Source organism: Liolophura sinensis, chromosome 9 (genome assembly GCF_032854445.1).
Source record: "Liolophura sinensis isolate JHLJ2023 chromosome 9, CUHK_Ljap_v2, whole genome shotgun sequence".
Taxonomy (NCBI): Eukaryota; Metazoa; Mollusca; class Polyplacophora; order Chitonida; family Chitonidae; genus Liolophura; species Liolophura sinensis.
Window position 1 is genome coordinate 16,409,494 of NC_088303.1, and position 12,049 is coordinate 16,421,542.

The following is a 12,049-nucleotide window of genomic DNA, read 5'->3' on the forward strand; positions in this document are numbered from 1 at the left end:
CGAAATGAGACTCATAAAGGTGTGAAAGTAGGCGAAATGAGGCTAAACCCTACATTTCGTTCAACAATTTTCCAGGGTTTCAACCCCATGAAATCATTGCCACTATTGACCTCATAATTATTCAGAAACAAATGGCATGCTGTGCAAGTTTGGAGAGTAATTTCTTTTATAATAGCTGCTCGACCATGCTGTTAGAAGAAACCCAGTAACAACGCTACACAACTGTTATTCATAACAGAATTTCCTAACATGCAACTCTAAAACCATACTGCTGTGGTGTCATATATTACAAGAGATAAAATAAAATTCATTTATGAATGTTATATTATACTAAAACGTGCGAACAATGTCAAATATGGCAGTGTAAGAAAGAGGGTTTAAATTTAAGTCTCCTTAGTGAAAATACATTCAACTTCGCCCAATATCCAGCATGGCACTGTTTTTTTAAATAATTATGACGTCACCCGAGATAATGAGTTCTTGGTGTCGAAAAAAGGTTGATGGATTTTAACATTATAAATTAGAAACTATGTTTTAACTTCATTTTCTTTGCAAGAATATGGACTTCCAACACATCGATGTGTTGAGCTTGTTTTATTACGTGTCACTGATAAAAAGTAATTTTCGTAGTAAGTATGACTGATTTTTGCACACAGCTAAATATAGGCGACGAGGCTAAAAGAAAGACTCTCAGTTTTGTATGTCTGGGTCAGAGGTACTCATGAGAAAGCTCTATGAGGAGTGATCAGAAGCAAATGCTTTGACCCCACCAGAAATACGCCAGAAATACACCAGAAGAAGTTACGCGGCATGTTGCTGAGAAACTCACGTGTTCATGAATTTAGATGACAATCTGGACATGAGATGAATGTTCACTATTAAACAAATACTCTTTTGACAAGTTGCAGATAGGCCTACACATTTTCAACACGTGTTAATCTACTTTATAACCAAGGGTTATTTTCATAAGCTGTACATCATTACTGAATGTTCTGTCTAGCCATGCCTAAAGGAACAATGAATATACAAGATTGATAAATTGAACGATGGCAGAAATCTTTGGGTATATGACCAAATAAACGATGAAGTAAATTACACTTTTACTGCGTGTGTTATTATTATTCATACATGTACATGTGCTCGCACACGCTTACACACGACAGAGTACACATACATGTACATATGCTTGCACATGCTTAGACACAACAGAGTACACATACATGTTCATGTGCTTGCACACGCTTACACATGGCAGAGCACAGATACATGTACATATGCTTGCACGCGCTTACACATGACAAAGCATACATACATGTATAAATGCTTGCACACGCTTAGACACAACAGAGTACACATACATGTACATATGCTTGCACATGCTTACACATGACAGAGCACACATACACACACATGTGCTTGCCCACGCTTACACATGACAGAGCACACATACATGTACATGTGCTTACACAGGCTTACTCGTGAAAGGGAACTCATACATGCACACGTGCTCGCACACGCTTACACATGACAGAGCACATATACATGTACATGTCCTTGCACACTCTTACTCATGACAGGGAACTCATACATGTACATGTGCTTGCACACGCTTACACATGAAAGGGAACACATACATGTACATGTGCTTGTACACGATTACACATCACATAACAGAGCACACATACATGTACATGTGCTTGCAGACAGACAGAGTATATAAAAATATCAAGATGAAACTAAAGGCATCCACATGCTGATCGCGAGTTAAATATGTGGTTTAATGGCAACATGAAATACAACAAAATGTTGTCGCACAATAATGTAAATATTAGCATACCACATATTTTTTACTGCATTAGAAAAGCTTTAAGCACTTATAGAAATAATATCGTTAAGGCTAAAGTGGTCCAAGAACTGATCTGTACAGCCCATATATTGTATCCAACTAGAATTAAGACCTGAGAGATAGCAGTACGTGATCAGATCCGAATGTATGGCGTGGATAGATCTGCACAGCCCGTATACTGTATCCAAACAGGACCAAGAATTAAGAGCAACTACGCGGAACATCGCCTTCAGCGACATTTGATTCCCCGTGGAGAACCCTAAGGGAGAAGAAAACGCGGATCCGCCTTAGGTCGCGAAGTCGCGTGTCTTCTGCTTAGCGACCGCGACCGCGGTTTAACGTCGTCCTACTATAATGGCCGGGTTTAACCTGACGCATCCGACCATTGCAATTGTGGTGAACCACGCGGGGTCTTTGTAGCAGGCTCTTTTGTGAAAACGCACGTTCCAGGTGACGTGATCACAATTTCATGTGGCTGAGCACCAAGACGTGTGCAGAATTTGCTGGCGAGTAGAAAAAAACACACTAAAAGTGCCTTACAAATGTTGAACGTGAACGTGCAGTTGGCATGTTCCAGGTTGACCAACCCACTGTGCTGTAGTACGTGCCATGATATGCAGTGCACACGGACAATTTACAACCTCAGGGTACGTGTGCATCAAAAGGGTACGACATCTGCTTGCCCATGCAGATCAGGACAGCCACGTGTTATGGCACATGCCTAGGACAATCAAATTCGTTTAAATAATTTGCGTAATTTACGCCCACCCCAGAATGTTGAAGAGCTGGGAGCTATGATGGTATGTAACGGCGCAACTTGCCTAATGCTGTGCGCACGGTTGTTAGGCAGCTTAATGAGAAAGCGCAGCGTTACTTCTGTTGTAAATGCGAGAGGGGGAATACGCAGTATTGATCAAGCTCTAATGCAAACAGCTAATCCCTGTGAAATCAAAAAGTGACCCCATCGTCCTACTGTTGACTGTGGAGGTTGTATCAACCGCACCTTAAAAAAATCCAGTGTACGCTCAAACCCGCCATAAACCAGATTTATCCACTAGCAATACACTTTGTGTATAGGTATGTTTGGAACAAATATTGACACATGTGAAGTTTCTATTGTTTTGTTCAGTATATTATACCAGACTTTGTCTTCTGGCGGGCTATAAATTCCAACAAATTATTTTTTCTCTTAGTCGAATTTTCTGCATCTTTTGTTTTTGAAGATTGTTCGGAAAATTCCTTATTCCACTCAATAAATAAAGCCTATATTGTCATTTATGTACTCTTCTTTGTTTTTGTAACCTGCAAAATTGACGTATCAAGTGACCAACTATACGAGATCACGGTCATCATCAAACTTGCAAGCTGAATAATTACAGAGTGATTTGTTTGTTTCCACTGCACATCAGAATGATCAAGATCTTGCTTCCATGTTTAACTATAGAAGGGGAAGGGTGGGGGTGGGAGGGGGTTGGGCACTCATCCCAAGGACGGGACAATGCCGTAGTTGTACCGCACACAAGGTCGAGCGGCAAAAGATATATATCTCACAGCGGCGGAGGAAACCGTCCGAAATGTGGCTTGAAAGAACTACACCGACATCAATTGTTTGCCATAGATGTTTTGCGCCATGGTATACATTCTATCGGAATTACCACTGGTCCTGTCACAACAACACGGATGGAAACAAGCAGATGTGTACACTGATAGCCTTTCCTTTATTTAATGACGGAGTATTCATGGTTTAGAGGTTTATAGCGTGCCAGCTCGGCGCAATGACCCAGCAGCCTCTCACCAACGCGATCGCATCTATCTTAAAATTCTCTCAGGTCGTGCGTGGCAAGGTTTGGACGCAACCTGCAAATGGTCGTGGGTTTCAACTGGTCTCTGTCCTGTTTTCCCCAGTCATAAGCTGCCCGCCTTTGTATAAGTGAAATATTCTTGAGTACGGCATAAAATACCAGTCAGATAAATAAATTATATGATGACAAAGGCGATGACATAGGCATTGCTGTATCTACACATTGTCCATATGAACCTTATGCTATTGTTATATGTAATAAAATACAGTAATAGTTTAGTATTTCTTTTTGTGTTTGTTTACTCATTTACCTGATTTGATGTTTGTTTCTGGCATCCAAGGATATTTCACTTATGTGTCGGCTGTAGGGTTGTTTGACGGAGGTACCTGCTCAGAAATCCTGGATGATACAGTTGTGTCAAGTACACCTGCCGAGCCTCATGATTACATAGCATGTCTGATTTGGCAAATGTTAAATTTGAACACAGCACATGTGTTTCCATTGACTGCTGGTTTGAACTGAAACAGTCTAACACACACCAGCTGCTGAACACAGAGATAAGAGTTCCATCTCCTATAGGTTAAGCTGCTACCTTAAATCAGGAGATTTTCTGTCCCAAGGTACCAGACGCTCACAGGTTGTGCCTGGATTGTCATTTAAGGTAAATATAGTTGTAACTGCATGTTTCGCCGACCCTTCGTTGCTAGATGAGTTAATGGTTTGATTTAAGTATGGAGAATGTTTACATTGGAGAGTAAAAATAAACAAAATGTTCAAAACAAAGTTTTGGTTGGAGTGGGCGTTTATTTCAAAGGATATATATATATATATATAATCTACGTGGAACGTATGAAGCATCAGTTTTGAAACATAAATAAATTTCATCAATTTCAGTTAATTGAGCACTCTTTGGTAAGACTACAGATGGTTGGATAAGAAGAAATAGGCAGCAGGAGCAAGTTCTGCGAGAAAGGTAGCTCAAAATGCAAAAAGTGATAACGGTTTGACTTTGTCCTGTTTTTGACAATGAAGGCGATTTTGCAAGGCGATATGTGGATAGGATCCTACGCTGTCAGATAATTGCATTTAAAGGAAAGGACCTCTAAAAATCAAAGTGGTCATCACTAAAAAGACCACTTAAAACCATGCATAAATATACCTTAATTTATTTTTTTAGATTTTTGTGGAAAGAGTTAAAGGCGTTTAAACATTTGAATTCTGAAATGAACTTTATGGGCCTTATTTTCAGAGTTTAGGAACTCTGACGTCACGGGAAATTTTTTAAACTCTAATCATGACGTTGGATGTTGGAATAACTCTTTATACCCATGAGTAACAGATTACTGAATCAATATTCCCAAAAATTCCGTCTTTCTGGAACATCAGGGAAAAAAGGTGATGTGATGTCTGAGTTCCTAGATACCGTCAGTATGGCTCATAAAGCCCACCATAGCATTCAAATATTTGAATGCCTTTCAGCACTCTTAAAAAATCTGAAAACATAAATAAAAGTATTTTTATGCATAGTTTTCAGTTGTTTGTATGACGAACTTTACTTCACATTTTAGCTTTCTTTTATTTTAATGGAGTGATGCTGAAAACATACGTTTTGGTGATCTATGTTTTCATCCATAATGAATGTGATACGACATCTGTCCAGGTTGATTCATACCCAAGTGACAGATACGGTAATATCAATGAACCTTGTGCAGGCACCCATGTCACAAGATGGGAGGCGCCTAAAACATTCCTTACGATTCCCAACAAGTTTTGTACCCAAATCACACATATAACGTTATTTTATTAAGAGAAAAGAGACAGTCCTTTCTGGCTAGGTTTAAACATCACGATGATGTCAAAGGTTTCGTCACATCATATGCTTGTCGTTTCGTCCTCAATAGATTGGTTGCATACAGGGCGGATCGAGCATCTCTCAGACGCTTCACATCCTTCCAGCCGGTGGTAATGGGTGCTGAGCCCGATCCTTGACGCTTCACATCCTTCCAGCCGGGTGGTGATGGTGCTGAGCCCGATCCTTGACGCTTCACATCCTTTCAGCCGGTGGTGATGGTGCTAAGCCAGACCCCTGATAAAAACAAGGATTTTACAGCATCGAAGTAAACCAATTACATTACGTCATCATTCAATGTCTGAGTAGAAAATCCACCCTGTAGCTTCCTCATTTTTATCGAAATTTTCCAACCCAGTATCCTTGGCTAAAGATTACTGAAGAAAGTGACAGCCAACCATTCAGTAAAAACGCCTGTTTCAGCAAGGCTATATACTGCACCGCCTTTCAAGGTATAGTATTCACCTGTTTCCATATTCTGCTAACATTTGTGCCCCACGCGAGGTACAACCTGTCCATTTGAAACCCTATTAGTCGAATGGTCTAGACAGATCAATTGGTCTGTCTGATTTCTTCCTCACCAGAAATATTTGCACCCACCATATTTTAAATTGAAAGGAAATCCATAGAATCCATAGAAACCGGGCCAGAGCCCGGGGGAAACCCACGACCATCCGCAGGTTGCTGAGAGACCTTCCCACGTACAGCCGGAGAGGAAGCCTGCATGGGCTGGACTTGAACTCACATCGACCGCATTGGTGAGAGACTCCTGAGTCTTTTGAGGGGAAATATTTGTAACTCATATATGTGACTTAGGTGCCTTTTCAAATGTATGCTTACATTAATTTGCATATTAATCAGCTTAGTGTGCGTAAACAGTTAAAAACCGCTGTATCTCTGGGCATCATAAAGAAAAATCATGTAGTTTGCCGAGATCATCAAAAGCTCTGTGAAATTTACCGGGCTGAGGAGTGCTGCTGATCTGCTGTTATTTCTATGGCTTAATTCTGGGGACTACTTCCTTTTAAGTTTGAAACGGGTCGATGTTTACTCGATATTGCGATATTTTTTTTATATGAATTTTTGCGGAGGGGCCCTAGGCCAAATATGGTGTTTTTGTAACGGTATTTTCAATAAGGCAACCTGCCTACAATACATGGGTGTTGATTTGAGGTCAGGACAAAATGTACAATATGTAATCACTTTCAGTGAACATGAAATCGACTAGACCAAATTGCTTGGCGATTAACTATGTTAGCCGTTCTTACCTTATCGTTTCGATTTTTGTGACGCCTCAACCCCGTCCCTGCCCGCACCGATGACAACGAAGCACAAAAACTCTGAAAACTTGAAAACAAATAAAAGAACATACGCCAATAAAGCAGTACCATGTAATGATTCCTTTCTGACCCACCTGTACACAGTTTTCCAAACGTTGGCCGACTGGGGCAAACAAAGCCGCCTCTGCTGGATCTATAGGCACTAATGGAGGATATAGTAGTTTCTGCCGTCGTCTTGGAGTTTCATCTGCTGGATTTGCTACTCTCGGTCGGTGCATCTGTTTCCCCCTTAGCAGGAGGGGCTTGTCCATACTCCGAGGGCTCTATCATAAGTCTATGCGTTTTGTCCGGAAGAAATTTGGACGCATCTGCTATGTTGTGGATTGGTGTATCTGTGTTTGAATCCTTGCTTCCTGTCCTCAATGTGTCTTGGCTATAGCACACTGATAACAACAGTACCAATACAACAGGTGACAGAAAATTAAACGCACCCATGCCTCGTGCGGCTGTGTACAACTGGGAAGCCGTTGAAGCACACTGTATTTTATATGATTCCTTTCTTATAATGGTGTTTGTAAAAGTGCGGTGTTTATTTTTCATTGCCCGACATACTTTTGTCCTTACTCAGCTCATATTATAACAACAAATTCTCTGTCACTGTAAATAAACTAAACCTAGAGTATCTATTGAATTTTTTAGACTATGAATAAATCTCTTCAGCATGCATGTTTATATGTTATACCTTCGTCGAAATAAGCGAAACTAAACTTGATTATAAACACACACAAGCAATGCCATTTCACTCTCATATATGTTTGAATATTGCCGTATTCCAGTATCGCAATCTTTTCACTTGCTTCATCTTCATATGACTTAAAAATTGATAGGTAGGACGTAAAACCGACGTAAATTTGTGGAACCTGCTAGCACGGCAAAGTCAGAGGAAACCACTAACCGTTCTCAAGAACAGTTCTGCTTATACCTTGGCTTTTGGGTTGATAAATAGCTATTCCAGGTGAAACAAGATAAAATCTGGAAATTAGAATATTTTTCAGCCTAGTAAAATGCATTTAAAACTTGGGATTCTACTGTGTCTTTTTTCGGACCATATTGGGACCAGTGATGTCACTTTCTCTTTGTGTCACTTAAAGTAAGTAAAGTACTGTATTTCATCTTTCATAATGCATCTTCATTAGAACATTCAACAAATAGACCATGAAACGAAACATTTCAAGCCAAAAATATAGCTGTGACGTCACTGATAACCTCTGGCCCCAACAGCCCATCACAGATTCCTATGTTTTAAATGCATTTTAGTCGGTTAGACAAAATATACAGAATAAATCAAACTATTTTCCTGCACAGTGTTTAATGGGCCTTTCATCTGATAAATATTTTATTTTAGTGTTTTCTTTGCCTTTAAGAACAATTCGTTAAAATGGTGGCTTTTATGTTTATGAGAGAACTATTTAAAATGGAACATGAGAAAATGTATAGAAAGGGAAACCACTAAGCCGTACTCAAGAACAACTGATTTATATGAAGGCTTTTAAGTTTATTAGAGAACTATTTCTAGATGAAACCCGAGAAAGCGGTAATGTCAGGGAAAAACATCAAGGGTTACCCCCAAAATAATTTCGATATATGATGATTTTACGTTTATGAGTGAACTACTCTAGATAGAACACCAAGAAACGAGAAAACCAGGGGGAAACCACCAAACCGTACTCAAGAACAACTGATTATAAGAAGGACTGTTAAGTTTATGAAAAAACTATTCGAGATGGAATCGGACAAAACGATAAAGCCTGGGGAAACCACCAAGATTTAGTCAAGAACAATTGATTTATATGAAGGCTTTTTAAGTTTATCAGAGAACTATTCCAGATGGAATCCGAGAAAACGATAAAGCCTGGGGAAACCACCAAGCCTTAGTCAAGAACAATTGATTTTATATGAAGGCTTTTAAGTTTGTCAGAGAAACTATTCCACATGGAATCCGAGAAAACGATAAAGCCCTGGGGAAACCACCAAGCCTTAGTCAAGAACAATTGATTTATATGAAGGCTTTTAAGTTTAACAGAGAACTATTCCAGATGGAATCCGAGAAAACGATAAAGCCTGGGGAAACCACCAAGCCTTAGTCAAGAACAATTGATTTATATGAAGGCTTTTAAGTTTATCATCGAACTATTCCACATGGAATCCGAGAAAAACGGTAAAGCCAAGGGAAACCACCAAGCTTTACTCAAGAACAATTCAGATGTATGATGGCTTTTATGTTTGTGATTGAACTATTCTAGATCGAACACCAAAAAACGAGTAAGCCTGAGGAAACCCTGTGGTAAAATGTGTCTAGCTCATCTACTGAGATTTAGAAAACGAATGCTAGAGGAGTTGGTTTGTGGTTGGTTTAGGAACGCTTTTGGTCTAACGTCATGTTTAGTTTCTTTCCAAAAAGGAATCTGTCAGGCAACCCTACGCAGACAAAATGTTTTCATGAGTTAATTGATAGCCTGAAACAATGTAGTGTAGTATATTTAACCACAAGGAAATACAAAACATTTCTTTTTTTTAGAAATAAAAATGTTCGCCGTCGAACTTCATGTTTGACCACACAAAACCGAGTAGTCCACTGCTTTCTGTCACCATTGAAGATTCCGAAAACCATCGGAATCATCGAGAATATGATTTGATAACTCGAGAATATGATTTTGAACACCTTCGGCCGACCTAAGTCTTTGTGAATGGCGATTTATATCCAAGTTGCGGATAAAAGTATACTGTGCAATAAGATTACTGGTGTAACGTGGGACAGAAGATTTGATATGTGAAAATGAGTAACTTACAGAATAATTGTTGGTGAATCTTTACATTACATTACAGTGAAAAATACTTTGAAATAGGAAGAAAAATTAAAGGCTTTCTGTTAAGCGAGTTTATGGGGACAGGTTTTTTGAAATTTAATCATTTTTTTCTTTATTTGATTTTGAAAATGATGCTAGTATCGGCATCGAAGCGTCGTGCGCTTAATAAACAAGAAGTTGTTATCCGTAAGAAATCTACCTTGTCTTAGCTATTTCTAAAGGCTATCTGTCAAAATTGTGTTCTTAGATGACAACTGAATTAGTTGCTGTACCGCAGGCATGTGTCATCGTTGCAGATAGGTATGATGGTTGAAAGCTTTTCTGTTGATTGCTATTGAGGTAATATTTTATAGTAAACAATCTGTTAGACGTGTTATTGACTGCGGGAATTTGTGCATAAATTTTTGGTTGTCGGTTCAATGAACATGTTAGTAGAGCCCGATCCAAGCCGAACAGTCCACGCCACCACTGACTGCTCGCTCTGTGTGTGTTAACCATCCATGATGGGATCCGGTTCCACTCTCCAAACATGATGGGATCCGGTTCCACTCTCCTCACATGATGGGATTCGGTTCCATTCTCCTCACATGATGGGATCCAGTTCCACTCTCCTTACACGATGGGATCTGGTTCCACCCCGCTTACATGATGGGATCCGGTTAAACTCCCCTTACATGATGGGATCCGGATCCACTCTCCTTACACGATGGGATCCGGTTCCACTCACCTTACATGATGGGATCTGGTTCCACTCTCCTTACATGATGGGATCTGGTTCCACTCTCCTTACATTATGGGATCTGGTTCCACTCTCCTTACATGATGGGATCCGGTTCCACTCCCCCTTACATGATGTGATCCGGATCCACTCCCCTTACATTATGGGATCCGGTTCCACTACCATTACATGATGGGATCTGGATACACTCCCCTTACATGATGGGATCCGGTTCCACTTCCCTTTCATGATGGAATCTGGTTCCACTCCCCTTACATGATGGGATCCGGATCCACTCCCCTTACATGATGGGATCCGGTTCCACTCTCTTTATATAATGGAATCCGGGTCCACTCTCCTTATATGATGGAATCTGGATACACTCCCCTTACATGATGAGATCCGGTTCCACTCCCCTTACATGATGGATGTGAGATCTGATGAGGATATACGCACCGTGATGGCCTCACATATACATGAATAAACATACACACGAAAAGTGTACATAAACCAGTATTAATAGCCATGAATCTAGTTTCCCACAGAGTTTGTCCCTAAAACACACCCTAAAACGTTTAGGCGCCTGGACCCGGTTGTTCAGCACTGTTTTAAGACTTTATTCCACATTTAACTTCATACCATGTCATCAATATGGTACAAAGGTGATATAGTTTGACTTTGGACAACTGCATTGGCTGCTGAATTTGGCTCAAATCTTACATATAAAATATGACTTAATACCAGTATTAGCTAATACACTTTCGAACAACTGGGTCCAGTAGTTTTATCTAAATACAACGTGACGTCGTCACAGCTTCAATAGTACACACCGTCTTTTTCTCGTCAATCGAGATTACATGGGTTTAGGATCCAAATAAACTCAAGAATATATATTTTACTTAGATCATGGCAATCAGGTTCTGATATATTCGTTAAAAGATGAATTTTATATGGTGAGGGAATCACGCAAAGTGAAAGGCTGGTCAAATTTTAATACTTTTTAATACTTGTAATTGCTTAAAAGCAAAAAAAAAGAAAAAAAAAAGAAAAACAACATTCAGTTTATAGCTGAAAGCTTAAAAACACACACACAAAATGTATAGCTAGTATACCACTTTTATAAGTTTATGTATGTCAGACGATCTCTAGTCTTCCACCCCTCTCGTCGCTGTTATTTTGTTCGTCGTAAAGGCATCTGCCCGTGTCAAATTCGTAAAAGTAATATACGGTTGGAAGTGGTATGGTAGTATGTTCGGTTCTATAACTGACAAACTGTATCCTTGACTTCATTATCTTCATAAATAATTCATCTTTCACTCAATTAATATATCTCGTTTTTGGAGGATCATGGGATCCACTTGACGCCACAAGCTGAAAAGTTTTATAACTCGTTTGCATGGGTGCACTTTGCGATCATTGAAAACACATTTCGGCAAAAGTCAATTTAGAATACATTTTCATTTTTGGACGCTGAATATATTTGCAATTAAACAATGAAAGTCGTCCAGAATCAGCCAATCAAGGACAAAGATGTGAAACTTTAAACCCCTAGGACTACGTTTTCCTGTCTGATACCTAATGGCCGTGTTTTTGTATTTACCTGTTGTTGTATGCCATTTTCTTTCCTTTGTATGTTAGTTGTTTTCAACTCGTCGTTTGCACATTATATGTTGACTCATATCTTTAC